This window comes from Ixodes scapularis, unplaced genomic scaffold (assembly GCF_016920785.2).
Source record: "Ixodes scapularis isolate PalLabHiFi unplaced genomic scaffold, ASM1692078v2 PGA_scaffold7__128_contigs__length_106722199, whole genome shotgun sequence".
NCBI lineage: Eukaryota > Metazoa > Arthropoda > Arachnida > Ixodida > Ixodidae > Ixodes > Ixodes scapularis.
The window spans coordinates 65,217,150-65,228,090 of NW_024609882.1; positions in this window are offsets into that span (position 1 = coordinate 65,217,150).

Consider the following 10,941-nt stretch of genomic DNA (forward strand, 5'->3'; position numbering starts at 1 on the left):
CAACAGCCCCCGCGCATCCGCTGCGACGGCCTTTTATCAGCGGCGGAGCGCCGCTCGCGTGGCCAGTTGCCCTTGGCCCCCTCGTGGTCAAGATGACCACTTATGATTGTCGGAGGGGCAGCCTGGGCCAACCGCTTGGAATCGCCAGGTTGCCCACAAGCTAGAAGCGCTGGAATAATAAGTCACGCCTTTCGACTCTTAAAAGCGATTAGTGTCTACCCATACCAGACTCCTGCTTGCCAGCCGAAGCGGAAGACGCTGTGAATGTTCTGTTGCACGTAGCACATTCACGTGTATAGACAGTTTTCGGGTGGTTGTTGCCATGTTGAAATATGACAAATTTGCGTTGGGCGACAATAAGTAAGATAAATAGTTTAAGCGTAAGTACGACAAAAAAAAAAAGGATAACGAAGAAAAAGTAGGACTATTGGCCCAAACGTCTTGTATTCTAGCGCATTCCAATCGGCAAATATAGTGATTTGATATTTCCAGTAACTCAGACGTCATATACACGAACTCAGCTTTGTTACGTCACGGCGCGGTGGTGGCGCGTCGGGCGCACTTGCGGTCTGGGGCTGTGGGCGGATGTTCCCATTCGAGACGTGTATTCGTGCGTTGTTTTGAAAGGAACCAGACAAAAACCTTCATTCTCGTCAAAACGCCGCGACTAGGGTTGTACCAAAAAGGTCGAGAAAGGTTTGAAAGTCAGTTTTCATGTGCTCGGTTCGTCCGAGAATGGAATATGTGCCGTGAGAAGGAAAAACCAGACGCCGTGGGACCACGATTGCTTGGGCAGGAAGCACTTTGGGTTGAATTCACGGATACTTGTGGTCAACAGATTTATTAGTTTTTATCCAACATGAACACCGGAATCCGTCAAGTTGTACGGACCACCTGCGGACTACGCTTAGTGTGTCTTCAAGTTGAAACGGCCGCCTGATCGTTCGAACTGTCGTCTGCTTTTTCAAACGTTTCTGCTTGTCGTCTGCTCTTTTAGACGACACCCGCCCGTAGACCAAATGTTGGCCTGGTACTTACGATAAGACGTAAGTGCAGGCCTCAAAAGACTTAAGATTTAAGGTTGGTAAGCAGGCTCGATGTAAACAGTCGATGCAAGGAGATGTTGATCATTTTTACCAGTACCCATCACCGACTTGTTATGCCTGATTCGCTTGGTCCGTCCGATTCTGCTTGCGATTTTCAGTATCGATGTCGACCATCTCAGCTACGGTTCACGCTTTTGCAGCCCGAGTGACGCCGCGACTCAAATTTGCGAGCGAAATCTCATCATGCGAATCGGGCTTTAGCGTCCATCCTGCGGCGTCCACGCGGAAGGAATCGCCGCATGCCACATTATTCGCGCGAAGTTTTGTGGTATAACGAGCCCCGGTAATTTCGCTGAGGCCACTGAAGTAGCCAGGCATTTCCAGGAAGACGTAAAATCAACAATTCGAACACGAAAAAGGGCAGGAGGACTCACACCGACGCCGACAACATCGCATTTCAATAGTTAGTTTATGGGCGTCGGTCCATCGCGCTTGCGCGGCGCCTGTGTCGTCCGCTAGGGGCGCTCCGGTTTGTTTGCAAACATGAGTTGGTGTATACGTGTAAATTCAACATAATAAGCGCCACCAAAAAAAAAAAAAACGGCCTACGGTTTGTTTTAGCGTAAGTCTAGGGGCAGCCATCGCTACGAGGTAAAGGGTCTCCAATCAAGCAGCGTTCAAAGCGCAAGTCACTAGGTTTTTTAAAGTGGTTGCTTTGTAGGGCCAACCAACCTCAGGAGTTGCTGCGTAAGCAGGAAATGGGTAAATCGGTCAAACCCCAACCAATAAAGATCACTGAAAAAAAAACAAAAAAAAAAAACACGGCAACCGGTGCCAGGGACGAACCCTGGTCAGGACGCCGAGCGCTCTGCAGACTGAGCTACGGATTCTGTACGCAGAAAAGGGAAAAAAGCAGGAGCAGGTGGTGTGAAAAAGCGCACGGAACAGAGAGGGGTGGAAAGGTCAAGAGAGTGGAGCAGAATGAGGTGGTGTAGAAAGAGAGCGCGCGGAACGAGGAGGAGTGGTGAAGGGCAGGAAAGCGCGCTCCTCCCTCTCCTCGTGACCGAAATAATTCAGCACAAAGATTTTGTTTCCGTGTGGTGCTGAATGAAAGCGCGGGTAGCGTCACAAAGAAACACTGGTGTGACCTAACCTGTGTCAAAAAAAAAAAAGAAAAAAAAAAACTGCCCTAGGCACTTCGCTTTGCTTCTCCCGTTCCTGCGTACTGAGTGCGTCAGCAGCGAGCTCGGCTTCCACGCCGGCGACCGGTTTTCTATTTCTGGCAGCGAATGCAGTATTTTATTTTTCATAATTGTTTAGCGTTTACTGGTTGACCGACCTACACACTTCGTGCTTGCGGCTCCCGCAATTAATCTCCCTCAAACAAAAAAAAAAAAAAAACTTGAAAAAAAGGAAGTGTTTTGCTCCTACGTGTTTTTCTTCGCTGGCGTGAGCTTCGCCAGCAGCATCAATTTCACATAAACAATCTTCTCTTAAACCGTATGGAACAAGCTGCACTTTCCATTGTCACAACATTTGGCACATCACGTGTTCAGTGTCTCTAGTAGGGCCTCTAACACCAAACTAGAAAATTAAAGAACAAGATTATTAAGGCTTGTGATTTTGGGCTACCAGTTCAGATGTGCCTATAAATATGTGATACCGATTTTGAGGCAAATCATTGACTCCTCGACTGGCAGGGTATGCAGCATGTAACGTCACCGAGCTCGAAAATGCGATAAAAGTTTGATGTAGAGTTTGGCATGACCATCGCTTATTGTTTTCCCAATGAAAACGTTGAATTTGTAGACGACCAATAGTGTGCCAAGAAGAAGAACGCCTGTGCATTTCGATCTTGCGTTTGATTTGGGCACCTAAAAAAAAAAAAAACTGCCGGAGCTCTGCATAAAGAACGCACTAAGCATTCTCTGCAGAACTGAATTTTTGTTGAAGCTCACTCGAACGATCGAACAGCGTCATTTTTTTTTTCGTTTACAGGGAAGATTATTAGGCGCACTTTATGTTTTCTACATTTGCCTTTCGAACTAAGTAAAACCTTTTTTTTTCCCCCAAAAAAATTCTGCGTTTATTTTTTCACGGTTTATTTTCATCCTGCTGTAGAAAACACGGTTGCTTGGGAAACTTCGACGAAGTGAAAGTATTGAGGTCACACATCGAAACTTTGGGGAGGGCAGCGGGAAAGGGTGTGGCAGTAACGCCCGCCTAATTCCTACGCCTAATTGAAACGAAGCAAGAATCAATAAACCGACCGTTAGTGCTTTCATTCAAGCACGCAGGACTAAAAGCTGTTTTCAGGGGCGCTCAAAACAAGTTTTCTGCTTCGTTTAACCTCAAGTCCAGATAAAGTGGACGCTGGGAGCCAATCGGACCGACCGAACTCCGTCAAAGGGGTACCATCATGGGGTTCACTATGTTTCTGTACGTGCTTTAGCATCGCTAAATTAATCATAAGTAGGAAATGCCCAGAGACTTGCACTTTTGACGCCACTTGAATGCTCCCATTACCTGGTCTGAACTTAAGCTGGAACGATGTATAGAAGCTCAATTTCGATCGCTCATCTATATTTCTCCCCGTCAATAATTTATTTATAGACTCTGAACCCTCTTTGCTACCCGCTTTAATTTTTTCTTAAAATGCTTATTGTGTTTTAGTTTTCAATATTCAGATTTTCTTACAACGCAGCAAACTTCGTCAGTGGGCCCCTAACACTGTGCACTATCGCGTACAATCATAAAGCGTTATTTTAAGATTGAACTTTGATGTGTGATAATTATCTACGTTAAGGGTATTAACGTAGGTCAGCGTCAAGCTCAAGTTTTGGGATGAATTAGCAGACGTCTGATTGTCAGAGGTTTCTGTGTATCTAATCCATAACAAGTGGTCCCTCTGCACATCCAATAGAGAGAGCCCGGACTAGCCTTCACTTAGGTGGTTTTAAAGTAAGGGATATATAAAAAAGTTATCAGAAATTATAACTCTCGTTGGCATATAACCCCTCCATGCGCAAGGCTAGTTTCTTTTTAAAGGACCACTATAATGATTCGAAAATCTTCAACACTATACACTACGATAGGTAAGTAAATGTCTATGCAAATACATATTGAAAGCGACTTTATTGTCACGAGTTAAATATTTTGCGAACTTTGCGTAAAGTTGGCGATTAGGGAATGTTTTGCGGACACAAAACTTCACAATTAAGAGTGATTTGTCATGCATCTGTTACCATGAGATAAAATACTCGTTTGACCCACTTTTCGTGGTATTGCTGAAGTTGCTGAAGTTGTCGCTGACGTTGTTTAGATTATAAAACCACCAACGTTATTATTACGACCTATTACGATCTGAATTGCTGTGATTAAATTGCAGTAGTCAAAGTTTCGTTAAACGTTCGAGGCTCCTTTAAAGATCTCATGCACCTTTACACCATTCAGTATAATCAAAGTTTTCACTCACGCAAACGTGGAGTCAAAGAATTATTGGTTTGTTGGCATTAATGTTATATACATGCAGACACATGCTTTTGGTTGCGCGTACATATGTGTCTGCATCTGTGTATGTGTCTCCGAGATTAAGCGAGTGTATGTTATATGAGAGGAGAAGTCCCATGATGTATTTTCTTTACTCCTAGGGCAGGTAAATGAAACACAAGAAGAAATGGTCGCTGCTAAGACAAAGCGTTTGCCAGCTTGACGCTGCTCTATTAATAGAAATTACAATTGGATTCAAATCATGGAAACAATACGTCAGCGAATTGTGCAGACATCTTAATAGGTGGGAACAGCGCAGGAAAAACCGACGAAGGACGAGTAGAAGAAGTGCACAGACACAGCGCTGTGTCCTGTGCACTTCTTCTACTCGTCCTTCGTCGGTTTTTCCTGCGCTGTTCCCACCTATTAAGATGCTTAACCAACTCGCCCAACTCTCTGCCGTGTTGTGCAGACATGTCGTCTAAAGAAAGTGTAATACCGGTTGCATATTCTGTGAGGCGAATTAGATTCCAGAGCAAACTCTTTCCACCTATTTTGGAAATCGCTAATTGGATCAGCAGATTGTCTTTCTTTTCTATGCAAACGCTCGCAATGCAATAACTCCTACATGGCCTGCAAAATCGAAGAGAGCAGGTTATATTTTGGCAGGCAGCCACAAACTGTGCGCGTCTTTCTAGAGATCCATAGTGTCGTGACCGCGCTATATAATGCCAATAGTCGAACATTAAGTGGCTCAGATGATTACAAACTAATGTTATCGGTTCAATATTCGTTAATTTAATTCATCGATTAATCATTCCCGATTGTTGCTTTGAAGCAAGTTGGTCGAACGCCAGAACAGCAAGATACTGGGAGCCCTGTCGCGAGACGGATTAAACTGGTGTTCACGCCTTCGCAAAAGAGGTACTTCAGCTCTATTAGACAGCGCCGGAAATAGCGCTTACCTTGGTGATGCAGCGCTCTCTTTGTATAATGTTAGTTTTACAGCGCTGATACAGCGCTGCTTCAATTCTGAGTTAGTAAGCGTGGTGTCTGTGTTCTTCCGAGTATTGATTTAGCGCTGCGATACCCCGCCTTTAATGTGCTACAGAGTTCAGCGCGCTTCTTGTCGTAGTTTTGCAACTCTACTGTTCTGTCGCCTACTTTTTGGACATAGGCTTTATTATCGCTGTGCCGGTTTGCCGCTGGGCTATTTTGATGTGTTATGCTCTGTTCTCGAAAAGTGCAAGGAATCTCGGTCCAGAGTTGCGATGATGCTAGGATGCTGAAAAGGACGGTTCACACGCTTAGTGTATCAATTTTAGATGAATACATTTGTTTGGCTTCGTCCCTTTGCAGCACTGTGACCACGAGATTGGGCGTTTAAGCAGCTTCTCGCCGTTTAAGCTCGTTTTGGAGTTCCCGCCAAGCCACTAGAATTTGGTGGAGTCGGCGTTAGATGGGAACTCATTATGAGTGTGGACTATCGGACTTTAGCAGCTTGAAAACGGGTGGGAGCAAGATGATATGTGCACAAATGACCGTTAACAATGCAAACATCATATTGAGCCGCAGTAGTTGCCGTTCACTCTTCAGCGTATCTTCATACACAGCCCGTTATTTCAGCAAAATATAATTTGCTACCTTAAATGAAAACAAAAAAACAATGCCAAACACTGCTAAAATAGTTGATGCTGCACAAAAACAAAATCCACATAAAAGAAAAGAACCTCTGTGATGAGTGATACTCCCATATTCTAGAGCTGTTTTTTCTTTCCTAATACATGCTCCAACGAGCTCACCTTATCGTATTTTCCGGTTGCATGCTAAACCAATGAAACTTTACGTTGCGTGAGTTACCTACAGGTGCGAACTGATGTAACTGAATACTGTTCGGTGCGCTAGACTGAATAGGTTTCGACGACTGTTCAGTCGCTGAAACCTATTCGCTTACTCTAGTGCAGACTATACAAATATTTTTGTTTTATATCTTTCAATATGACGAGACGGAACGAATTTTGGAAATTACTGCATATATGTTAAAGATGATTTTTGTACAATACAAGCTTGTTTCGGCGCTAACAAAGCGGGAATTATTGAAGTGGCGCTCTGTACGTATGATTCTTTTTTTTTTTGCATCGTGCAAAATATAAATTAGGTGCGGACAATGCACCGGGTACGGTGCATTAAATGCAAACTATCTGAAAAAAAGTTTTTTTTTTTTTTTTTTTCAATTGAAGTTTTTTTTTTTGTGGAAAGTAGTCCCCACAGATGCGGTAATGCCTTGCTAAGACAAGGGGGTCATCGACAGGGCCCGTGAAGATGCGACAGGGTTCGATGGGCCTCCGCGCCGAGCTGCAGGAGGTAGTGACTTCGTACCGGCTGCTCTTCGACGAGTCCGGCCTGCCGGGCCTGCGCTTCGTGCTGGGCTTCCACCTGAACCCGCGGCGGCTGGCTTGGCTCGCCCTGTACGCCACGCTCTTCATTCTGACCATGCGGGACACGCACCGTCTGCTCGCAGACTACTATACCTACGACGACTGCATCAGTCAGGAGGTCCTGCAGGCAAGGAGCCCCGATGTGCTGGCCTTGTACGGTTCTCGATGGGGCGAACTGAGTGTCCACGTGCAAGCTGTACTAAGTTGTGACTCCCTCAAATGTTTTACTGTACGGTGAGAAACTGAGGGAAAGGAGGAGACGAGAGCACTCGGGGACGTCAGAGCGACGAGCTCTGGTTCGAATGATTAGGGGCTGTGGACCATCTCAGAAACATCTGTAGCGAAGACAAGGGCATAAGCAAGAGCGCGTGACTTTGGAAAGTGCCTCTTACCAAAGCCTCCTCTAAGCTCACAAAGCCTAACAGTTCCACGACGGGGCCATAGAGTGCCCGGTCGCAGATTTGGAGTGCGGGGATCTGGTAGCATAGAGCATCAAAGAGCCATTTCTCGAGAACCTTGACGTCAGCGCACAGCTTTTGCAGCGGCGAGGACCCGAAACACGCTTGTTCGCTCGAGAGAAGTGTGTTTCGACGTCTCGCCGCAGCGGAGCGTTAGTGACGTGGCTCTCCTCTCATCCGTTGTCTGCCGCTCCTTCTTTCTATTTCGGTGGCCGCTTCTCGTAGCGATCTGGCAGGCTTTGTCAGTATATAGGAGGCTATGCTATTTCGCTGAAGTCCTCGTTTGTACAAAAATATAATTCTGAGCTAGGCTCACGCGCCTTTGTATTTACTGGAGACATTTGTTGGATGGATTAGACGCACTTGCTGTCTTTGTCTCTATCACTGTTTGATTGAACAATGAGTAGAGAAAAGCCCAAGCCGTTAACAAGTTTCGGTTATTGCCTGCTTGCCGGTGTTTAAAGAACTCTGAAATGAAAAAAAAATCTTATTTTAAATAGCATTTAGTTTGGACACGTATTTCGTATGTTTCCCGCGAAAAATCAATATTTGAGGGCAATGTTTAGACCGCGATTCACAAGATGGAGGTCACAAACCACTCATGGTCCCGCCTAGTGCCGCTAAATAAGCTACGCTTCAGAGTAACGACACTGGGCCATATTGTGTCTTAAAATCTTGGTTGCCAGTTATTTGAAGCGTTTATCTGAAATTACAGGAAACGCTTTTGTGCACTCCGCAAATGTTTAAACAGTTCGCGACAGGGCGAAGCAATATTACATGAGTTTCCTAACATTGAATCGAATGCTGAGGAAGTCGCACTTTTGAATCATGACGATCGGCAGTTGCGTCCGCTCTGCCTACGAACCAAAATGGCGGCGCCCACAACAATGTCGGTGAACGGAGTGGCGATACTCTAAGCGCAACTAATTTAGGGGCTCTAGTCCCGCCCACAGAATGGCCGAACTCGTCCGGAAGCCTAATATCTTTTTTTCCCGACGTCCGGTGCGTTTATTCTGTCTTCTTACATCACCTGCTGGTCGCACGGGCAGACCAGCCGCTGCGTCCGGCATCGTCGGCTATTAAAACACAATCTACTTTCACCCGCACCTCGCGCGAGATGCGACCATCAACGCATTGTGCAATCGAACGTCATCGACTGCGTCCGTCTGCTGTTCCGCCACAGTGAAAAACCGCCGGCAACGCCCGGAAGACGTCACAATGAAAGCGGCACTCTAGCGTGGCATCATGCATGAGCCACGGTGAAATACAAGCGAAGGTCAGCGTATGTCGGTGTGCTCTAAAATACGTCCGCAAAGACTAAACAAAATCAACAAAATAAATATGCATCTTTTTATTCCAACTTTCCGTTCTTGTCGTTTTTTTTTATGTGTGTGTTTTTTTTTTTTTTGCGTGGCATTTGCGAGCAAGGTGGGTGGGCGTCAAGACACGCAATTGAAACGATATCTAAAAAAATTCGCCTTGGCGGACGTTACGTTGCGAAAGTCGAGAAGTAGAAGCCTTTCGAAGCGAAATATCAAAAACTTAGCTGGAAAAACGTCATGCCAAGCGAACGCCCGGTTACCTCCAGCTAAATGGCTCGCAGATTCTTACCTGTTTGGCCATCCTTTCAGCACTAAAACCGCGGTCGCAATCGCGACGGCTGCACAATTCACAAAAAAGCTGTACCAATTTTTCGGAGAACTGACGTTTTTATTCCACATCAAAATGGGCAAATGAAAAAAAAAAAAAAAGCCAAAGCAGATCTAGTAAAATAGTTGACCTAGGACGCCAGGCCAGCCGCGTCGCGAAAACAAGCACCCACACAGCGCTTATGAGGGGGTGAACTTGCGACACCTTGTTTGCTGCGAACTACATCGGTTAAAGAGATATTTCTCTGAACATCTCGATGAACTCGAAACGACTCGCAATAATAAAAATAGACGAGCTCAACGAGCTACACGGTGTATGAAACTTCTCTTCGCAAGTGCTGGCACCCATTTTTGTTATCGTTCTAAACCAAGGCGGAAAATGCAATTTCATTATATTTTTGTAAACAATATGGTAGTTCTATTTGAAATGTGCACCCGTGTCCCAGTGGGAATCTTGATTTGCCTAAAAAAATATTAATGTTCTATCCCCCTTTCGGCCTTAAACTAAGCAACTCTTTAAATTTATTTAGGAAAATTATTTTTTCGTTTTCGAAAATGTTGAAATGAAGCAATATGACATTCAATATTTAATCTGCTTGGGTTTTGTACCCAGTTCTGACGGTTCTCATAAATAGTTAAGGAAAAACACTCAGAGTAATTTATTATTGTGAAGGTATGGCACATCGCCTATGTTTCCTTTAAACTAAACTTCTTTTACATATTTTAAACCCGAAAAAAAAAAAACTATGCCAAACGTTTCATCTTTGATGTTTTGGTGAGACATTTGGAGCCTTGTATTTTAGGATTCACCATTTACTGTCACGAATAACAATTAATGAGGCGATTAAAACGGAAACAAACTAAACGTTTAATGGGACGAACTTGTGTCTAAAATAAAAAGGAAACAGGAGATAACAATTGAGTGTCGCAGGCCTCGATGGCGGCGTAACAGCAGGATCGAACGCTGGGGCGAGGCTCACTGCAGCTTGACACGGGGAGCACCTTTTGTAGTCGCGTGGGCCTCTGGAACATTCGGCTTAGAACGTTCGGCGCGTAGAAGATTCGTAACTCGATCAGAAAAGAAAGTTCTCGAATTTGCGAGAACGCCAAGTAGACATAATAAATTAAAGAACATTCTGCTGCCTGGAATCAAACCGAGATCTTCCGCGTGACAGCCAAGCACGGCAACTAGTGCCACTAAATAAGCTACGCTTTAGAGTACCGACACTTGGCCATATTGTGTCTTAAAATCATGGTTGCCAGTTACCTGAAGCTTTATCTGAAATCACAGGAAACGCTTTTCCGCCCTCCACAAATGTTTAAACAGTTCGCGACAAAGCAAAGCAATATTAGATGACCTCCCTAACACCGAATTTAATGCTGAGGAAGTCCCGCTTTTGAATCATGACGATCGGCAGTTGCGTCTGCTCTGTATACGAGCCAAAATGGCGGCGCCCACAACAGTGTCGGGGAATGGAGTGGCGGTATACTCTAAGCGCAGCTCATTAGAGAGTTTTAGTATTGCGTATAAGAGCAAACGCAAGCCTCCTACGTTAGCGTTAACGCCGCGTCCTCCACACTGCGTCCTCCACACTCCACACTGCGTCCTCCACACCGCGTCCTCCACACCGCGTCCTCCACACTCCACACTGCGTACGGACTGCAGCGAGCTATGCGCACGTACGCTCGCTATCGATTTTTGCGAGTGTACGTAGCGGTCCCCTGCGTGCCATTCTCGTTGCTCTCGTCGCACACGGGAGAGCGCGAGACTACTCCAGTTTAAAAAAATGGCGGCGGTGAGGCAAACCAGTAAAATAGCTACGCATAGCTCGCTGTACGGGTTTGCCATTGAAGAGGACCT